The following is a 22,972-nucleotide window of genomic DNA, read 5'->3' on the forward strand; positions in this document are numbered from 1 at the left end:
AATATCGTCAAATACATCACGCTTGACTTCCCTAAACCACAGACTGTATGGGTTTTAGGTGCTGCAATAATGAACTACAAGCAATATCACTTAAACAGCCTTTTTTCTAAATCTGGGTATACGAATGCAAGTATTGTTTGGCTGGGGAAGTTTCATTACTTCTTGGTACTGACTTATTAAATATTATGTTACAAGCAAATTGAGAATCATAACATGACAGCAAGACAGCAGATAATCAGAAAAAAAGATAAAAAGCATAATTCCAATAAAAGTACTGTTTCATTCTGAGGATCCAGAATGTGGGACACGTCAGGTGAGAGACTCATCAAAATTTTAAAAGCAATTCATCTGGGGACTTCTTTGTAAAGGCACTACAGCTGCAGATTAAAGACAAAAACACTACTCCTCCTTTACTGAGCATTCAGACAGAAAAAAGCCCTGTGTTTAAAAGATGAAAGGGGCGTTGGTGGAGAGTGCGTTACTTTAGGTACTGCTGAGAAGACAATGAAATGTGACCTGGGGGGCCAAGTTTTAGTAATATACCCATGAGTGTGAACGCTTATCAGACAGTGACATCTCATTTTATGACCTTATGAGACAGATTTGACAAGTCCAGAAGTTATCACTGGAAAAAATATCGTATCTTTTGTCAATGCAGCCGCATGGTAAATTGTACATATATGAAGTTCACGTTACAAAACAACATAGCAGGAATGTGTGCTTATATATGTGTTAAGCGGGGTTAAACCTTTGCAGGATGACCCTGCGTGAACACAATGGAGGGGCCTCGTTAAAATCAATGACAGGGTTTTTTCAAACAGAGATAATGTTGGTCTGAAAGCTGTCAGTCCTGCATGGAAATAGATCAAATATTACCAGCTATTCATCAGATATGTAGATCACTTTGCTGTTCTGTGTTGTGTCTCGTCTTGCTCATTGTGCAATTCTAACAACACAGTTTAGCTCCTGCATTGTAGCAGCAGCAGAGCTGATGGCAGGTTTTCACTAGAGTTAAATTCCATCCATTTAATCCCTCCCATAGTGCATGTCCCAGCAAACACACACACACACACACACACACACTCACACACATATTGATGCGCCCTCTGAAGCTCTCACTTTCTTATTCTCTGTGTGTATTTGTGGGCTCGTCCCTTAATCACACACATTTCTCAATTATCTTGTGGTTATTTAGAAAAGCATTCCTGATTCCCTCCGAAGGTTTAAGTCGCATGAGTCATCGATGTCGTTATGAGGAAAATTCTATACTTTTAATTGAAAATAAGCAACCGGCTATTCGGTGCATGCTTATAGATCCTGTAACCCAGAGGTTTCCACACTCTGTGGCACAGAGAGCTGAGAGTGTGCATTATTTTAAATCCAACAAATTGCAAAACAAGCTTATTTCACGGATCCATGTCTGGTTGAAGATGTGTTAACTGGGAAATCAGAGGCTGAAAATCAGGAGCGTTCTCACCAACAACAATGGCACGGACACAACTCCAGTCTCAAGTCACTAGTAATCGTCAAAATGTTTCTTCAGTTTCATACTTCAAAGCTGAAGATTTTTTAAATTGCTTAATTGTTCAAAATGTCACTAAAATATACTGCTCTGTTGAACACATAGCACAACGTTATCTGGTACTACACGTACACAGACGCTTTGTAACATTACAAGGACCCACCTTTATTTGTTTATTTGAAAAGGATTTTTTTTGCAAGCTTGTGAAGAATTGGGATTCAATAGTAATTTTGAGTTTTGGCCTGTGGCTAAAATCTGAAAATGTAATGGGAGTCAGAAGATGAAATATGTGACTGACAAATTGAAATAACAAGTGCAGCCTGAAGTTGATGTAATGCAAATACTAAGATTGTTTCGACTGAGACGACTCATCACACCATTGGTCTTGTTGGACGGCAAAAACAGACACCAACATAAAGCACCCCGAAAACATTTAAAATTTTGATCAAATGAACATTAAAGGGGACCTGTTATGCTAATTTTCAGGTACATATTTGAATTTTGGGTTTCTACGTGTTTCTTTCGTGCATCTAAACCCCCTTCTGAAAAAGCCCAGTCTGCTCTGATTGGTCAGGTCAAGCACACTCAGCCACCGATTCACTGTGTCTGACGTATTTTTGTAGGCCGACCAGGAAGTTGGCATCGCACTGGTTTCCTCATCAATAACCTTATGAGATTTTTAAATGGGATTTTGGGACACATTTTGTTCAGCATGATAATCTTCACAGATGAACGCCACTTTTGTGTGTTTTGGAGCTTAAATTAAATTGCCAGAAGCAAAAAGCTATTGTTAGGCTATACACAAACTACATCGCGGTCGCACGACTTAAATGTCACAACTACAAACACTGTAAAAACAAGTTAAAACACAACTGAAAAATATTATAAACAGATAAATCAACAAGTTCGACTCTGTTAAGCTGTAAAGGAGGACAAGTGGGTTTAATGAGTTTCTGTGTCCGGTGTGATGACGTCTAACGTCCCCGAAAAACAATGTAGTCTGATTTAGCCACTTGTTAACAACCACCTTTTTTAAGACGTTATGTTGCAGAACAAAATGGCTAAATATCTTTAGCCTGTGTTAACCACAGACTCTATTTAAGGCATTTTACCAAAAACCCATTCAAAAAATCCATAGACTTTAAGACTAGGGAACCAGATGTGCTAAAAGGCTAACGGACCGTGTTTTAGGACTTCACCACTCTATTGCAGTTGGTGTAATGACTGTAAGAGAGTATAGCAGCTCTTTCTACTGTGAAAAATCACCTAATGAAAGGTTCTAAACCAAAATCTTCCTAATGGGACATGTTCCAGCAGAAATGCAATCCAAAAATCAAGGAGAAATTAACAAAACTGGCAACCAATACTAGGCCTCCATGGTTCCCTAATGTTAGCACATAGCTACATGTAGCAGGGTAGGCTACATAATGAAGTCACTTGCATTGTTTCTGGGGAAAATGGTCATAAAAAGACATTAATGCAAGTGTTCAGAATGGTCAAACCTGGGGTTTTTGCTCAGAGAAATTACTTTTATACAAGTTTACCTCAATATTTGAAACTTTGGCCACATTTAACATTAACATCCAACAATGTCACATTATATATATGCCAATAAAACGAGGAAATGCTCAATAGGTTCCCTTTAAGATAGAGCTGATATAACTTGCTGTCAGAAATGTTGCTGGATGATTAGGGCACCTGCATACTGAGAATGGAACTAGGAGAAACTCGTACGTACTACTTTTTTTAATGAAGTTCATCGCTGGCAGGTGAAAAGAACAGCTGCAAACACGAGTCATGGAGGAGGCACAAGTCTATGTGCAGCCGTCCTCAGGCCAACATTAAAGTTAACATGGCATGGGTAATTGGGCACTCCAAATTTGGAGTAAACAGGGAATATAAAAAACATTTTTTTCCAAAAGATTTCTTAGGCTCTAGAACAGCAGAATTATCTCATTTTTGCAGGGACACATGGTTTGTTTAAAATGAAATTATTATTCAAATGATCAAAACTGAAGTGACAACCTTGTAGAAATCAAGAAAACCAGCATATATGTGTCAGTCCATCACAAAATGTGAGCAGCGCGTGAAACGATTCATCGCTGGATAGGGACAACGCTTAACAAATGTGTATCACAGTGTTTACTAGAGCGTCGGCGCCTTTTGAAGAGTCCACAGGAATGGTGAGAGATTGTTAATGAGGCTGAACCTCAGAGGGATGTATGTAACGTGGGCTGTGATGCTCTTCGGGGAACTTGGAACGTGGATCATTCTGTGAAATGCAGATAAGCAAAGCTTGTGCTCTGGGTGAGATAACTCAATGTTTGTCTGCATACTGCCGGTTTGTGCATCTGCACAGCCAAAGGGGAAAACGTCCACTTAATTAAATCAATTAGAGCATGAAGGGCCTGCTGAAGCCTTCGCTGAAAACAACACGATGGAACAAATTCAAACAATAGATTAACTCATTTCATGAATCACAGAAACTCCAATGATGGATGAGCTACTGCCTTCTCTTCATTTCACAACTTCTATCATTATTAGACAATGCACGTCATCTCAGTAAGTGAATGCTCTGGTAAGTTTTTGTTAATAAAACAAAAACTTGATAAGCGAGCACTGAGGGGCGCAGGATATGTTTTCGTCTGTTCCTACTTGTACTTCTGAGGAAAGCAACTAATGATTATTTATGATTCATCTGCAAGTCATTTTCTAGGGATGTACCCATACTGGTCTTATTAAAATAGGCCAGGTTCATTTGATAAGTTTCCTTTTTACCACTTTCATCTACAGTTAGGGCTTCAGCTAACAACTGTTTTCATCGTAGATTAATCTGTAGATTATTTTCCTGATTTATCGATTAGTTGTTTGGTTTGTAAAATGTCAGAAAATTGTAAAAAATTTTGATCGGTGTTTTCCCATTTGATGTCCTTAAATATCCTTTATTGTCCACATCCCATAGATGTTTAGTTCACTGTTACAGGGGGATAAAGAAAATAGAGACATTCACTTTTAAGATGCGGGAATCAGAGAAATTAATTTTTTTCTTTAAAAAATAAATAAATACGCCAACCGATTATCAAATTGTCTTGTTGAAACTTGATTAATAGTTGCAGCTCTATTTACAGTGCAGAAGTTATCGACACTTTCTTCCTGCCTGAGTTTCAAAATAGGTCCAGTTTAGTGTGAAAGCCTAGGTCTTTTCTGCAACCAGAGGTGTTGACAATGACTCTTACAGTTACCTAACACTACCTAGGATTTTTTACTGTAGGTTTTTAACTGAAGTTTTAGACATGTTCTGCATCTATTGTCTGGATATCATGTTGAAACTTTGCATGAACAGAATCCATTTTATTACAAGTTTAACAAATCTTTTTAAATGAGAGCAACTTAGTAAAACAAGGTCTGATGTTGCATCTCATCAACTACAAAGTTTAGTCAACTGGAGTGAAAAACACAGCTGAAGGAGCTGTGTTGTTAAGCAAGTTGGTTTTGGTTTAAACACGGTGCCATGCAAAGTGTGGACTGGTTAAAAGATGTAGTAACACGTAATCAACATGAATAATTGAATGAGTGCAGCAATGGCTCTTATCATTTGAATAACAATATCCTGGAGCATAATTTGTCAAATTCAAATTATTTGCAAATTTTTGCTTTTTGAAAGCTGGAACTGGTCAACTTTTACTTGGCAAATTAATTAATAGTCAAATTGTTTTTGATTCATTTCCAATTAATTTTCTGTTTTAATCATTTCAACTTTTGCATTTTTGTTTAGTGACAGTTAAGATCCTACACTCGTGTCCAAAGTTTGCATTCTCCAGCTGAGAAGTGTTGGGGTTTGCCCCCTTACTCCGTCTCTCTTCATGGCCCAAAGTACCAATTTTCTGCCATGTAATACAAACCCCGGACACATACATTGCAGGAAAGTGTGGGGGAGCTGGTGACCCTTGATTATAATATAACGAGCAGTTCTCTGCCTGTTTATGAATTTATGATCAGATTTCTCTGTTGAGGGAGTAGGAATCATTTAAAATCCCAAAGTAATCTCCCTGAAGACTGTCCCCCGCCGGCTCCCTAAATCTCATTTCTTTTGTATCGTCCTATCAATAAAGAAACACTGCCAGCATTAAAGACCATGCCTCACATTTCTTTGCTGGTATCTGCTGCAATGGGTTTTTTTTAAATATAAAATATTCCCAAATTCTTATGTTTCCATCAACATCACACCATCACAGGCCTTTACATCATCATGCACCATCCACAGATTACAAAGTCTGTACTACAACCAGCTTCACTCGCTTCTTCTCTCATTCACGCTCTTTCCCTTCCCTTCATTGTCGCCCCCTCGGTGTCCCAGAGTAGGATTAGGCCCAGTGCCCAGTGGTGACACAAGGACACTGGAGCCAGCAGCCTGTTAGTTCAGTTGTTGGGCATGAATTAGGAACTCAAGCCGGGTGGCAGAGGAGAGAGGTGATGACAGATACGAAGGGCGAGGAGGAGAGAGTGGGCAAACTGAAGGAACAAAAGACAACACTCAGGAGAGACAACTGAAACCCGAAACTACTGATAAGAAGCAGTAATAAAGTCACGGAAAATATGGTGTGAATTAGGGGCAACGAAGACAGATACTCATGTTCGGAAAATACTGACTTTTAAAAAGATTTTAACAAGTCTACAGCTCACTAGATTTTCTGATAACACTGTGGTGCTTTGAGCTAAATGCTTACAGCTGCATTTTCACAATGAAAATGTGTGCATACTGATGCAAAGCAGGTGATGTTTGCGATGCCCACAATCTTACATGAGTATGCGGTTTAGCTAAGTATCGGCTAAAATGTAGACCTGTTGATGACACTAGATCTAATTTCAGAGGATCACATAACCATCCATGCTGAAAGGAACATGATTAGCCGTGTCACCATAAACTTATTTTCATGCAGATTTGGAGAATTACATTAGAAAAGCTGTATGGACACGACACAATTCAATAAAATTGCACAAAAAAACATTATTAGGCTCACTTGAAACGGGATTTGCCTTTGACAAAAAAAGATGATGCTGTATATGGGGCTTGGAAACACATTTGCAAAATAAATTCTGACGTAGCAAACGTTTAACTTACATGACATTTAACTCACACCTGTTTTCTCTGTCAGCGTCTCCCGACACATTTAAATCATACTAATAATTTGTCTAGTCTCCAAACGCCATGCAACATGGCAAATATAAGGTGACAAGAAAGAACATTTAAGCCATGTGTAAAACCGTAGCCTGTGCTGCAAACTTCTGACGAAAGTACACTTTGTAGAACCTAGTTCATTCACCCCAAATCTTTTGATGGATATGCGCCTGATTTGGTTTACTTAAAACTACCTGACAATGACATCAACACATGGCTATAGTCTGCATCAAATTTCATGACAAAAATGAGATATTTCACTCAAAACCACCAATGTCAACCTGATGATGATACAGAAAAGCCAAAGAATCTCGAAAGTCACTTGAATACATCATGTGGAAACCATGAATGTCAGTTCAAAATGATGTAAAAATTCATCACATAGATGTTGAGGTATTTCACAGAACTCGTGAAACCTTCAATATGCAGAAAAGGGGAATCCCTATTAACATCACAATTCACCCTCACCATAAATATCTGTTCCAAATGTAATGACAATTCATGCAGAAAACAAAATGTCAACCTTATAGTGGTGCTATATAAAAAATCAAGGGATCACAGAGTCATTGAGATTCATCCACTGAGGACTTTGAATGTCATTATAAACTTTCACAGCAATCAACCTCAGTGCCCAGTCTGGACCAGTACTGCTAAAAATCATGACAACTAAGTTATTCTTCATTGGGCTGCAACAACAGGGTGTGAAGGAAAATATCAATATTACCAGAAAGACATTTGTCAATTCTGACAACAAACGCTCAAAAAAAGAATTATTTCTCTAAAAAGGACACACATAGATCACTGTGTCCCTTTCTGCTTAACAGTAGCACAAATCCTCTTTCTCTTGCTGGATCAAGGGGTCATGGAAACGGGGTCCATTGTCATGACTGCATGTACTGTCAGTTTAATGACTACCCATTCCCCAGATTACAAATGATTACAATGACAATAGAGTGACCTTTATCTCGCTATCAACATGACGCTCTGCATGTGTCTCCTGACCGCCCATCTGTGCCTGCACTTATTAATTCCTTCTCCTCTCCTACAAAGATTAGGATTTCCTGAGGGAGGCAAACATCACACTCTCCACAAAGCCAAAATACCAATTTTGACAATGATCTCTATTCCCTGCATGGTTTCCTCTGCTGCACTGTAGCTTCCTGAAGGACTACTGGAAGTGTAGGGTTAACTACAAAACAAAACAATGGAGCTGAAAACTATGCTTTCAAAAACACAGAGAGACCGCTTGCCATAGTCTTCAAATGTAAAAAGGTATGTTATCTTGTCTGGGATATCCAGACAAAAATGGAAAATATGCAGCTGAGGGTACAAACATGATGAAGTCAGAAGTCTCGGGATATATATGAAAAAAAGGCAATGTAATTATGTGAATCTATTTTGACTTCACTTTCTATTTAGTGTGGATAATAAAATGTAATAGGATGATGCAATTAACTTTAAACCCCCTTCCTCACAGCATGCACATTAAAATAAAAGGAAGGATATTTCACCTGGTCTTGAAATTACTATCTTAAATTATTTATCTACCAATTACATGATTAAAGTATGAATTTTTCATTGTTAAGTTATCATAGACTAATAAATTTATAATTATTATACTTCATGTGCAGCACATAAGCTAGATTCATAGTGCCTTTCACATACAGTAATAAGTCCATTTACATTTTACAAAAATGAGTTCACATTACACAAAGTTAAGCCACAAAAATAAAAAAGTAAAATATTTCCTCTTAATAACAGTCATTTTCCACCAACTCATACTCAAAAAAATAAATGAACAGAACACTGTGTGACATCTAATCACTTACTGCACGTGAGGACATTTTAGGCCCATTAAGCATCATATGAGAGAGACGGCCAGAGTAATTGCTCTCAGCTCATAACTGTGCAATCACATCTAAAAAATAAAGAGGATTTGGCTTATCATCTCATTTGTAAAAATGTGGCTCAAATGACAAATTAACAGTAGAGCTTCTTAAAACTACAAAAAAAATTGTGCTATCTGGTGAAGGGCATGAACAAATTACAAAAAAACAGGAAGGAACCAAGGCACTCATCTTGAGAAAGAAAGTTAAAATGCCTTTATTTCACTAGCAGGTTCTAAAAGAACATGATTACAAAACAACTGATTCTTCAACGTGTTTCGGCATCCAGCCTTCTTAAGGAATTTACAAACACAAATTGATACACAAACGGTAAATCCATCAAACAGGTTTAAGCTTTCAGAAATCAGACATCAATACTATTTCAGACCGGTGGCCTCTTATTTCTGATGGATTTACCCTTTGTGTTAAGTTATCGGACCCAGGGAACAAAATAGCAGTATCGATAAACCGAAAAAAAAAAAATTTCCAGGGTTTTGGAAAAAGTGGAACTAGGCCCTCAATAGAGCGGTGAAGAAATGAGTCCTAAAACGCGGAAGTCCGTTTGCCTTTTAGCACTTGCGGTTCCCTCGTCTAGTCTATAGGTTTTTTGAATGATTTTAGGTAAAATGCCTTTAATACGGTCTCTGGTTAACACAGGCTAAAGATATTGAGACATTTTGTTCTGCAACTTAAACTACGTCCGCTTACACCCAATTAATCAACTTTTACAGTTTAACTCGTCTTAAAAAAGGCAGTTGATACCAAATGGCTAAATGGGACTACCGTGTTTGTTGGGGATGTCAGACATCATCACAGCAGACACAGAAACTCATTAAAACCACTTGTCCAACTTTAAAGCTTTACAGAGTCGCATTCTAACTTGTAGATTTATCCAAAATTTTCGATTGTGTTTTAACGTGTTTTTACAGTGTTTGTAGTTGTGACGTTTAAATCGTGCGATCGCGATGTAGTTCATGTATAGCCTAACAATAGCTTTTTACTTCTGGCGATTTCATTTACGCTTCAAAACACACAAAAGTGGTGTTCATCTGTGGAGATTATCATGCTGAACAAAACCTGTAAGTCTCATAAATTTGTGTTCGCCAGAGAGCTTATTTTTGGCGACAATCGCAAATCCCATTCATAAATCCCATAAGGTTTTTGACGAGGGAACCAGTACGATGCCAATTTCCTGGTTGGCCTACAAAAGTACATCATCCCTTCACCACTCTATAGAACCGCGTTTCAATCCCCATCCCTAATCCCGCATTGATTATGTAGTGATGCAAAAGACGCATCAGGGCGCATTTAAGCTTACACTACAATAGATATGAGGTCAAATGCATCCCTGACCACCTCGGCAAGTGGGTGATCATGGTGCATCATGGTGGTCGTTTACATTTGTATTTATCTTTGTCTACTAGTGATCAGATCACCCAGGGCGCATGTTAATACCAGCTATGAACAGGCTCTATTTGTGGCAATGAAAATGGCACTGCAAGGTGTAACAATAAAAGTCAAGCATTAACGCCTCTGTTTGTTCTTTTTATCAGCCTGGATATGATGTTAATCATTACATGTAGGTGGCAACAATTAGATGCATTACTGCAGAGATTGCAGGCAACAATTTAGGAACAAATAATCTTTCATTTTAATTTTTAAACATCAAACTGAAGAGTTTTTAAGTAAGCTGTACTTTGAGGAGTAAATGTAACTGAACCGACATGCAGCAGCAAGGACATTTCAAAGAGAAGCGCTTTTGTCCTATTCAAAAAATGTTGCCTCCATGAATGGGAATGTGTTCAAAACCTCTTTTCTTCTTTGATCTGATTTCAAGAACCAGGAAAAGATTCATGCTTTCACCTGTACTTGACTCCCGGGATTCTCAGTTTTTACAAGCAGTAACTGGTTAATGTTTGACAGCTCAGCTCACTCTGTGAGAGTAGAAGGCCCATGTGCTGAGTCTTGACCTCAAATATGTTATGGCCAAACCTTACTGTGAGGCCAAATAAATGCAACAGAACAGGGTAGGGCTACAAGTAACAGATATTTTTTATTTTATTTTTATTAATTTACTGGCTACTTCTTTTGGTTAATCTGGTAATTGAGTGTTGGTCAGACAATATGAATATTACAGCTTCGGCTTTAGAAACTATTTTTTCAGCTATATTTTTCTAAATTCCAAAACCAAAGTATTGCAATTATTCCACTTATTATTATAGAAGGAGCACACATGAATTGCCGACCTGCTTGGCAGGGGCCAGCACAAAAGCCCCACATGGGTAAGATGTACGCAAGGGATTTTCTAAAAATTAAGGACTTTTTTTTAATATAAAGGCTTGATTTTTATCCTTTTTTATTGCACTCTTGCACTGTATTTATTTCGATAGTACAAAAAAATCCATGTGTGAATCAGTGCATATTCACTATGAATTAAAAAATAGTTTTGGGGCCACCTGGCACCCTATCAGGGGTCAGATTTGGCTATTGCTATCACAGAGGATTAAGAAAACCAGCAAATAATCCATTTTGGGGACCAGATAACTATGTTTGCTTAAGATTATCTAAACTATTATAAACAATCACTGCAGCTTAATTTTCTGCCAACGAATCAGAGTTTAAGTGACTCGGTCTCATCATTAAATCTACTTTATCAGTCAGTGGTGGAGGAAGCGCTCGTGCATTTCAGTTAAAGCTAGAGTTGGTAACTTTAATGAAAATGGCATTGTGTCCTATTTGCTGAAGAAATCACCATATTCTGAAAGAATGTGAGACAATCTGTGAAAAAATTGTTTCCCTCCACCTCTTCCTACTGTTTCTAACAGCATTTTCTAGAATCTACTGCAGTGCATCAAAAGCAACCGATGTAAAATAAGTAACACACTGCCATGTTGTAGTACCGCCCACTAGCAAGACCAAACTTTCTCAGTTTACAGCCAAACAGTGCACTAAAATATGATTCTTTAAAAAAAATAAGGTGAGAAATAGGCAATGCAGTAACAGAAACTGGATTCATATTTGATCAGATCTTCCTAGTTTGACAGTTTGACCACAGTTCACACGCAGTGATGGACCTGACTGACATCTGCGATAGAGATTTTCTGACTCGGATTGGTTGTTTTCTTTCATGCCCTGTAAGTATGGAGAGGAGAATGATTTTTTTCCCCCAGATTATCGGTCTCATTTACTACACCTGTGTGAATATAGTGACAGTTTACGCAAATAACGTTACTTTTTTAAAATAAAAGTTACTAACCAAAACTTAAAGTAAAAGAAGAAAATTCACTCTGTAAAAGTGCTCTTCCAAATTCCAAATTGTTCTTAAAATGTAAACTCAAAATTTGCAAACTAACTACTAACTTAAGCTTTCAGATAAATGCAGCGGAGTGAAAAGTACAGCTAAAAAACTACAAACTAAAAGCAGCTCTAGATTTTACTCAACTACAGTAATTAAGTAAACATACTTAGTCATGTTCCACAACTGATGCCAAATACTTCAGCTCAGTGTTCCTTCTACTAGGGTTACTACTCACTCAGTAGTGAGTAGTGAATAGTAACCGTTATTGTGTTTTGTTTTAGCCTTTTAATTAGCATTATGACATGCCCGACCACACTGCTTGACACTACCTGTATTTTATTTTGTTTGTTCGATGCTATTTTGGTGTTATGATTTTGTCATGATATTGTATGCTCTTTTTAATTTTCATTACTCTCTTCTGTTTATGGCTCTTTTTTAATTGATCATTTCCTGTGTTTTTATTTGATCCTGCCTGACAAGCAAGTCAAAGTCAAAGTTTGTTGTTTTCAAACATGCTCTTTACATAAATGTGACTTGACTAGTTTTAGTGTGGTTTTTAAATTGCTGAAAAAGTTAAATTTGAAAAGTATTCACATTTTCTCTGCTTCAAGATTTCTTACCTTGAGATGTCAGACAGGAAGTTTCTGTAATACAGGCTGAGCAGTCTATTATTGCACTTGCCTTCCACATACCTGTCATTGCTGAGCAAACCTTGTCCCACTCTCTGCCTTAACATGGTGTCTTTAACAGAAGGTGTGTCTGCAGAATAGGTGTGCCATGAAAGTATCTGCACCCATATCTGCTACTTGTAATTTGAAATATCCTGAATAATCATATTGAAAACACATTACACAAGGGGAAAAAAACATTCATCATTTAAAGAAAAAAAAACACCAATTTATAAATTAATGACAAACTACTCTAGGCAAGCAAGAAAGACAGTGCACTCCATCATCCATGGGGACTGATGCAAGGATACATGGTGTAGTTACCCCGAAGAGCCACTAGAAACACTGACAAGCTCGGCATGTGGCAACAGTCGCCAATCTATGGTGTTATGGCAAATGTGGTTCATTGTGTAAGCTACAGCGTTTCCCACAATCAGCACTGACACACAGCGTGCACGCTGATGATGAAAAAAAATGACTAGACGTGTTTTTAAAATAAGTAAATAAACAAGAAAAATATAGAAAATAAGTCAAACAAAACAGATGTATTGGACAACAGAGATGACTAAAGACCTGCTGTAGTCGCCTGCGCTTACAGGCCTTTTTAAGAAGTGCCCTCGTCCAAATACTGCAAAAAGGATAAAATGACAAATATACACTACCTTATTTAGTTCTAAGAATTAAAAAATAAGTTATCCAAAGTGTCTCATTTAATTGTAACAAACGCAAATGCAAAGCAAACCGCGGCACAATGTCTAGTTAAAGCAGCTCTGAGTGGACAAAGACCCCGCGTCAAATGTAGAAAGTGAGACGCGTAAGCTACCATTTTCAGCCCAAACTTTTACAACTGTTTGTGACTTAAATTTCCGTGGTGGGTTAAAACACAAAAGACGTTTTAAAAAGCGCGTAAGTGGGCAAAGTAGCCCGTCCAACTTGCACAGTTCATTTGCGGTTGCTGGCTTACCTTAGTGCTCACTCCAGTGAGAATGGGCAAACACACTCCGCCGAAATGAGAACCAAACAATAAGTAACTAAGCCCGCGTGAAAGCCACACAAATAACGTTTAAATCCACATATCCTCGGGTTTCACTCTTTCTTTTTCTTTTAAAACATAGACTGACTGTGTACTGCTCGACCTATCCTCGTTTGTTTTTCTGTCGCAGGCTGGCTGCCTCCACCTCAAACACTCGCATCAAGCTAGCCCGGATGTACAATCCACTTCAGTTTTAGAGTTTCAAAATAAAACAATTTAAAAAAAAAAATCTGAGCTCTAACGAGTGCTTATACTCCACCAAGCAGAAATACCACTGTGTTAAAATACTCGTCTTTAAATTCAAAATGTTACTTGAGTAAAAGTTCAGAGGTATTGAATGTTGTATTAAAAGTGTACTCATTATGCAGAATGGCGCCTTTCAAAGTGTTATATTATTATTACAATAAGACTGATTAACTTCTGAGCACATTGACTAACTTCACTTTTACCATTTTTCTCTGCTGCAAACCAATAGGTTTGTTAAATAACAATGACATAAAAGAAAAAAACAAGAGTACAAATTAGTCTAAGAATTATCGTAGCCAAGTTTCTAATAAATAAATGTGCTTTCTCCGGCAAAAAGACCTTTTTCGGTTTTCTGTAAAACCTTAAACTAGAACTTTACTGTAATTGAGTGTGCTGCTCAATGTCTTTATATGTTATCTATTATTTTTGTTTTCTTCTTAGCATTCATACCTTGGTACACCTTGGTATTCAACTGTTAAGGAGAAAAAGCAACTATTATTTTGAAGGAGCATCACTTGATTTCCGGCGCTGTCTTTGTTCAGCTTGATTGCCGGTTCCGTTGGTGACGTCACCAACGCCGGGACTGGCACAGGACAACGAAAGAGGAAAAGGGCCAAACTCCGGGGTACTATGTCGCCCCTTGGTGATGAGAATGGGAAGTTTGCCTTACATTTCACTTTTCCTCATGTTCATATTATCTGACATTTTAAATCATCTCATATTCATACTATTTCATAAAATGTATTAATTCAGACACTAAACGGACCCCAGATGTTGCTGTTTCGTGGGCTGAGAATGACCTTTAAACCTCAGAAAAATTGAGGCCTGTGCTATTTCCAAAACTTTGAAACAGCTTGACGTACTGTATGACCAAGCCACAACTTCAGCCTACACAAAACAGTCAACTAGATACACCAGCGCACATAAAGGCCTACAATTATGAGACTATGTTTGTTTAAGATGAGAATGATGAGCTCACCTTTATTGTGCCCACACAGAAAAAAATCCAAGTGTCACGGCCGCAAAAAGTTTATTGCAACCTACGTGAAGGAAGTAAGACTAAAATACCATATAAGCTCATCCGCTGAAACCACAAGCATTGACCATAAATGGAGAATAAACCAAAAGTTTTTATACATCATACATTACGTGGAAGTCGTATCTATAAACCAGTACAGTTATATAAAGCAAATGCTATACCTTTTTACAAGAAAATGGGATTTTTCTCCAGATAGCAGTGTTAAGAGGTATTAAAAAGGATGTGATTCATGTGATGCTTGTTCACTATATAGGCTATGATTGGCCACTTGAGTGAATAATATTCTAACCTTGAAATGTTCAAATAAAATGTATACAGTGTGTTTCAATAGTAGCTCCTGTTGAGCAGTGAAGACATGTTAAATGAGCAGATCTGACATTTAACAATACTGAAGATCTATCATCAAAGTGAACAGGGGTGTCAAACTAATTTTAGATCATAGGTTACTGACAGCCCAATTTCATCTCAAGTGGGCTGGACCAGTAAAACCTTTGTATAATATCCTTAATAACAACACCTCCAGTTTTCCATCTCTTTTCATGCGAAGAACTACATCCCTAAAATGCATTTTCATAAGAGATGATAACCAGCCTGAGATGTTGTGAGAAAAATAACTGCAATTTTAACAATATGTCTCAGTTTATCTGAATTCAGTCACTCTACTGCTCACTGTCATTACATGTACATATGGATGGATTACTCAACAGGCCTGCAAGGCACAGGCCCAGGGGCCCAAAGTGTCAGCGCCTAATCCAGAGTGAGTGTGTGTGTGGGTGTTTCCAGTTCTGTGCTGGGGCCTTTACATGTCTGTGTTCAGGGGCCCATTTTCTCATAATCCGCCCATGCGTTTGCATTTTTCCATACATTTCCACTCCTGTGTGTTAATGTTGGCATCACTACACCAAACTAAAGTGGAAACTATTGACAAAGCAGATACAGTTCTCCCCTCTCTTACAAACCATCTACAAATGTAAAGTTTTGCCAGTACATTAGCAGTAGGGTTCCTCCAATACTGTTTAAAGATAGAAGTCTGATTCAGATTCTTTTGTACTGAAACTGCTGATTGACCATTTTTGGCACTTTCAATATCTTAAATATGATTACAGTCATTGTTTTTTTTTCAGTTAACTTCATTCTGGTCAGGCTGGAAAAGCCTCTGAAGCAGCATTTTACACGAAGTAGGCTACTCGCTGTTTAACTTGCGCCTGAAACATGGCACCTCACAAGTGAATTAGTACCAGGTGGGCAAAGTCATCCAGTGGGCTGGTTCTGGTCCATGGGCCGTATGTTTGACACCCCTGTTGTCAAATACAGTGTTATCATTTATTAGCTCTGCATGTATCCTGGAAACACAAGTGCTGAATGAGTAAACTTTGAGCTTGTAGATAGTGATTGACAAAATGAGTCAGTGCTATTTTGATATCACAGGAAGGATGACATTTTCTGATAAGATCGAGCTTCATCGTACGGATAAATTATACTGAATCATAAAATAATGTTGGCTGACTGCTGACTCAGAAGGGGAATCCCTGTAACTATTATCCAGATGTGCCAGTTTTGGTTTTTTTTTGCTACAGCTTATATAATACTTTTAATTCTTATATTTTTTTTACATAATGTAAAATAAAATAAAATCTTAAATATAAGTCCTTTATAAACCCAAATGCTAAAAACTCAACACACAACACATTAGTGAAAAATGATCAGAGTTAAGACAATGTAGCTAGTGTAAGGTTTTGGCCGTGTTTTATGTCTAAGTGTGTGTATTTTATTTTATTTTTAATTTAACTGTTTCTTTTTATCAGTTTTTTGTTTGTTTGTTTTTGTCCAGTCATCATGGTGTTTTATCCAAATCAAGTACACAAGTGTCCAAATCAATGGAGCAAATAAAAGTGTTTGCTTTTCATATAATCCTTAGACTTAACAGAATCAACTCAAGTGACCTAAAAAAAACATCACAATGGGTGAGGTCATGTTTTTTTTTTTTATACAATCCAGCACAGTTTTAAAACTGCTATTTACTACCACCTAAATATTGTAGCTGAACTTGTGCTGAATACAAAAAAAAAGTCACAGGACTCTGAAATACTCTTTACATATGTTCAGATTTAAAATGATCATAGCACTCTGAGACCCCTTAGTGCCCAGAGGGTTAAAGATGACAAAAAGGTGGAGGGGGGGTACTCAAAAACGTTAAGTTATTATTGTCTCATTTTCCACAGTGACGTAAAAGTTAACGTGAAATAAGACTGAGTATACATCTAAACATAAACAGTAAATCACTGGTTTACGTCACTTCCTGACCTACAGTGCACAGAATATGTCGGCTTCACCACTGACTGCACCGCCTGAACAGTGAGTCAAAACAACTGGATTTGTCCCAAAACAAACAGCAACCACAGCCAAAACCTCCCTTTTCACTAATCTCTCTCATCATGTCCAATAAACTGATCACTATAACAGTTGAGACAGATACACTGATTCATTTGCTCCTTGTCCCACAGCGCCTCCACGTGTCTAATCTGCTTTACTGCACTGAAAGGGGAGTAAATCTTTGCTACTCATCCGAGATTTTGATGTGAAACTTAAGAAAACGACAGACCTGAAGAAAAAAAAACAATAGTTTTATTTCTGATATAAAATAATATGAGCAAAATCATATCAAACAAAAGCAAAAAAGTGTCTGACACAGATTTGGCTCTCCTATCACAAGGGGGCAGGACATCCCTGACAGAAAAGCTCCCTCATCATCATCTGTGTTCGTCACACATACCGACCTTTACCAGGTCATCACTGTTAGTGCCAGGATATTAAAATAACCAAACCCTTAGTGAATGGTTCATACAACTCCCCAGTCTCGTTCAGCACTGACAATGGTTTTCATACCGAAACAAATCAATCTGATCAGGAAGCAATTAGCAGGATAAGTAAAAGCATGTGTTTATTACTTAAGTTAAGCTTCTTTTTAACACAGCTGACTTGAGGATAACTGGAAAGAGCTGAGGTGCATGTTTGCATAACTAGACGGAGTGCATTAGATTTCACGATTTAAAGGGGAGCCACACCCAAATTCATACGTTCTTCCTATATGGTCTGAGATAATCCAAAAATATCAGCAAACAAGAACAACAAATCCAAAAACTAGACTACTAAAACTGAATCCTGTGATTTCAACAAGTTTTAAGTCTGTAGCTGCTCAATGGACAATAAATAATGAAAAATTAGCACCCAGGGTAATGTTCTGAGTGTATTTGTACATTTACTGATTTTGTTAAGCTCCTATCCATCATCCATGGACCAGTTCCACACTTATAGTTGATTAAATCACCAAATGGGTCCCAATTTAATATTGTGATTTAAAATGTGTTGCAATCTGCAGTATTGCAATAACAGATATAGCAATATGTTGCAATAACTCAACTTTTTTTTTAAAGTGAAAATTATGTCTCAAAAGGAAAAACTTTGTCAACATCTGTTTGATCTCATTAAGTTTTTAGTCTGTCTCACTTCGATTATTTTAATACCAGCAAACTGTATCTGGTGGACTGAACAAGTGATTGAGTTTACTATTCTAGAAAGCCACCAAATAATATTGTGTATTTGTATATTAATATTTATGATTAAAAAAAAAAAAAACACTGACACTTGGTGTCCATGTAGTGATACAATATTGACAGTTGCACACAGTCCTGTCCAGCGTCTATCCGTGGACACGTTGCTACAGTGTTTGTATGTGTAAAGCACAGTGTAATGCAGTGTTATTAACTAATTTTGCTACAGCGACTAACCTGGCTGAAACTGGTAATGCAAAAACATTTTGGTTTTCCAACTTGTACTTGAATGTGGTCAACTCGGGAGTGACGTGACTCCCAGATCCGACTTCTGACTTACAAGGTGACTCAGGTTGGAATACAGCATTACTTCTCTGGTTTCTGATTTTATTTTAACGAAAAAGTAGCTCATGTTCACAAATATTGATTTAACTGTCCTCAGCTAAGGAAATAACTTATTGGAATAATTAATTAGGTGGTTTTCCCCTTTGACATACAATTATTAGACATCTGGTGGTCTTTGACTGCTGTAAAAGTGCAACATTTTTGGAATGGTCTGCCTTTCATGCCCCTCCTCTCTTAAGCCCCAGGAGAGCTCGACTTATTAATCGAGGCTGAGTAACACTTGTCAACACTTTATGTGCTACTGCTATAAGCAGGATGTCTTCCATTTTAGATCCACGCCCCTCATATTCTCACCAAGTCATCTCACTGAGTGACGGCTGAGAGCCCTGCAGCTCAGCACAGCTACAGTTACAACGCTGATGAAACTACTTGTTTACTTTGGCAGAAAGGCGTCCATGTTTAGGGCCACCTGACTTGAAGTGATGAAGTACGTGATGAACCAGTGGCTCCCGTGCTATGTTTGCTATTCTGTGGCCTCCAGGCTGAGCGAAATATGAATCATATAAAATGTATACCATGAAGTTTGTGGTTATGTGTGTTTTTTGTTCTGGCTGTGTTAGCATGCATGAAATCTCCATATCACTATGTAAAAAATGTATTTCAGAGGACGCAACACTGCAATGTGCCAATGAAACGTTATCATCGGGACATGTCTACCATAATACAGAGATATGATTCAGTTAACTGATTGAATGTGGTAATTTAGTTGTGTGTTAACATCCACTGTTTCCAGGTGTATTATACATCAAGGTGAGACTAATGCAATGTAATAAAACAGGCCTGCAATAAATGTTGTGTAGGTAAAATGTTAGAAACACCTCTAAGTTTAAAAGCAGGTAGGTATTTTACACATTATAAACATACACACACACGCACACACACACACGCACGCAGACACACACACACAGAGGCCCAAAATAAGCACACATGCACAAACAAAACCTATACATATGCATTAACGTAGAGATGTCAGAGTGAGGAGGCTGTCCATACCCACTATAATATCATATTAAGATCTTCTGAATTTTCAATATGTCAATGATGCAACATCTGATCAAATATTCACTGATTTGCAAACATCTCTAAAACAGAAATCTGAACACTGAATCACATCGGAAGCCAGGTTCAAAGTTTTTGTATGATTTTGTCATGATAGATAACAAGGGAATTCTGGATATCTCGTTTTATCTGTAAATCAGAAAATACAGTAAACAGCCATAAAAAAAGATATGAGCAACCTTCAAGTACACTGCAGTCAACTTCCCCACACTACAGATTGTATAGGTTGTGGCTGCTGCTGCTGCGGGAGTGTGAGCTCCGCACGGGGGACAGTTGGTGAGAGTCCACCCAGCAGCACACACACAGTGACAGGGCTAACTGTAAATACTTAACTTTGTCTGTGTTAGTTTGTTGAGACCGTCTCTTGGATTTTAGTTGTTGCTGTGGTTTTAGCTTGTCCTAACTGCTCAGATATTGAACCGACTGTTCACCAGAAACACAGCGCCTCTGCAGACGGCAGCAACAGAAAGTTTGCTAATCTTTTCCTAGAATGAGTCCGGTTCAGAAAAAGAGAAACATTGCCGTTGTTCATATTATCATGAAAGCTGTAGGTCGACAGTTATAAAATAATTTTCATACTACACACACACACACACACACACACACACACACACACACACACACAGAAATACATCTGCAAAGTCCATGCACACAAACTTTCATACTGTCCTTGTTGTACAATATAATATACTGTTGCTAAAGACCATTATTGTTTACCTATAATAAAAAGCATTCAAAACTACTTTTTGCACATTTCTTCTACTGTATTAGACTACAAAAGTGATAAATCTGTAAAATATAAAACCTAGATATTCACAAAGGTCTGTGATATCAGGTTGTTCCTTAATGCAAAGTAGATTTGGGGTTTAAAATTCAATCCAGCTGTTTTATTTTAAAGGTTTAGTGAAGTTGGGTCATGTTTTGTTCCCTTTGGAAGTAGAATACACAAAAAGTTAAGACAAGGGTTAAAAATTAAGAAATTAGTGGCTTTTTACGAATCCTTGAGCTGAAATGAAAGAAATGATTCAAATCACCAAAGTCATGTAATATCAACCTCTGGTGCTATGGCGTGTAACACACTTAGAAACCAAACTAATCCCTTTTGAGGGGGCAAAGCAAAACACCTTTTTCACCAAAATTATCAGCCTTTGCTTTCTGAGCAGCTAAGTAATAAAAGCCTAGCAGCATTACAAAGTGGGGACCGCTACGCAGTCAGCCCCCAGCTGCCACCACACCACGACCCTCGATCCTCCAGCAGCCCCCAGATCTTTCGGATCTGTATTCTGGGACACGATACGAGTTGCCAGAGTGCCACCATGACAGCTGCCATTGCTTTGCGCAGACAGAATTAGTAAGATAAACGAAGCCAGAGACAGAGGGACCCAGTTGTTGTCCAGATATGTGAGATCAGAAGAGACTGCAGCACCCTCTCAGTGAACGGGAACACGAAGGGAAAAAAACAGAGCTAGAAGTAACTTACAAGTTACAGAGACTGGGATTTCCCTGAAATTAATTCAGAAGAGCTGGATTTTATAGTGATGCATCATCAGAAGGGCAGAAGATGGTAATTAAACGTTAGGAAAGAGAGAAATCCCCAAAATGCCCATGATTTCCTAACCAGGCCAGAAAATAAAATATTTTAATATAAAAAGAAAAAAACACTGATCATTAACTTCCTTGAACGGAGTAACATGATCATGCCCTAAACAGAAAATTCGTTTTCCACATTAAAAAAAAATGTAATGAGGTGTAATGAGGATCAGAGGAAAGCAGATTGAAGTAATTTTGTACATGTTGGTGTCAGTTTGGCCATTCGTGTGACTGTATACGTAAAAGGCAAACGGAACAAAGAGAAAAGACAAACTTCAGCATCTAAATAAAGTGTCTGGTGACTGCTGGGGTCGAAACATCCCACTAATCTCTGCAGGGATTTAGCGGTCTAGGAACACAACACCCGGCTAAATGACTGAAGATTTGCCATGTCATATATAGACCCACATCACTGCTTTGGCACCGAGCGGAGAAAGAGTGAAAACGAGCACAGGAGGCTTTTAATCATTGTCGTGAATTTGAAATGTCACGGAACAAAGCGATGACAATGACCAGAAATCCTCACAGAAAAAAGGATGTTTTAATGTGGGAAAAAGTAATTCTGTGTCTAAAAAAAAAATTTTTTTGGCTATTACAAGAGTTTAACCCTTTGAAACCTGAACAAACTGACATGATCTCTTTCAAAAACATTGGAAGAAGGCAATGGGCAACAAAAGAAGAAATTACTCAAAAATTAGCACAAAAAAGTTAAAAGTACAAGAAATTTACCTGCAAATTAGTCATTACTACTACTAATACTACTACTACTAATAATAATAACAATAATAATAATAATAATAATAATAATGATGATGATAATGAATTTTGATTTTTAAAAAAGAAAAACAAAGAAAAAAACCTGGAAGACCTGGAAAAGGTGCTTAAAATTATAATAATTTTGTAACATAGTTTAAAGTAATTTTTTTTAATTTTTATTTTAGATTTCACATTTTTTAAATTTCTAGCAGTTTATGGATATGGATTGTTAACTGCCTTTTTTCTCAAGGTTTTTGAAAGAAATCGCACCAATTTGTTCACAGTTTAAAGGTTGTGAAAGGCATCTAAAAGCAGCACAAGAAAAGTGATGTTGCTCCAGGTTTCAAAGGGTAAATTGCTCTTCTTTTATTCTGGTTTGGTGTTTGGGTCGTCCTATCTGCCTTGATGCATGTTGGGATATATTGAGGAATGTAAAATAAAGAGGTATGTATGGGGGGTTCATACATGTATTTACAGGCATATCAGCTTATTTCTTTAAATCTAAAGTATCTTAAGACAAATGTCCATAATGGGTTTTTCCATAATTTTGTTTTTATTGCTTGTTTTGCTTTAAGAGATCTGAAAATAATCAGTTTCAAATAAACCTGTTGCAAGTTATCTCACTCATCTCTGTCTGGCTGCACAATAAAAGATGGGAGCTCAGGCTGTACCGTCCGCCTACATGCATAAATATATAACTAGACAGTCTAAAGATACACCTCTGAGTTACATCCTAAGCA

The 22,972-nt window shown here is 37.5% G+C and overlaps 1 protein-coding gene across 1 annotated transcript in view; it reads right to left on the reverse strand.

Moving 5' to 3' along the window:
• LOC121949194 (cytoplasmic protein NCK2-like) overlaps positions 1–13,725 on the reverse strand; it is a 49,426-nt gene extending 35,701 nt beyond the window's left edge. The window contains exon 1 of the mRNA XM_042494816.1: positions 13,518–13,725. The gene's annotated coding sequence lies outside the window, so the exon portion shown is untranslated. The remainder of the gene's footprint in view (positions 1–13,517) is intronic.
• Between the last annotated feature and the right edge of the window lie 9,247 nt (positions 13,726–22,972).

Source organism: Plectropomus leopardus, chromosome 10 (assembly GCF_008729295.1).
Source record: "Plectropomus leopardus isolate mb chromosome 10, YSFRI_Pleo_2.0, whole genome shotgun sequence".
NCBI classification, from domain to species: domain Eukaryota; kingdom Metazoa; phylum Chordata; class Actinopteri; order Perciformes; family Serranidae; genus Plectropomus; species Plectropomus leopardus.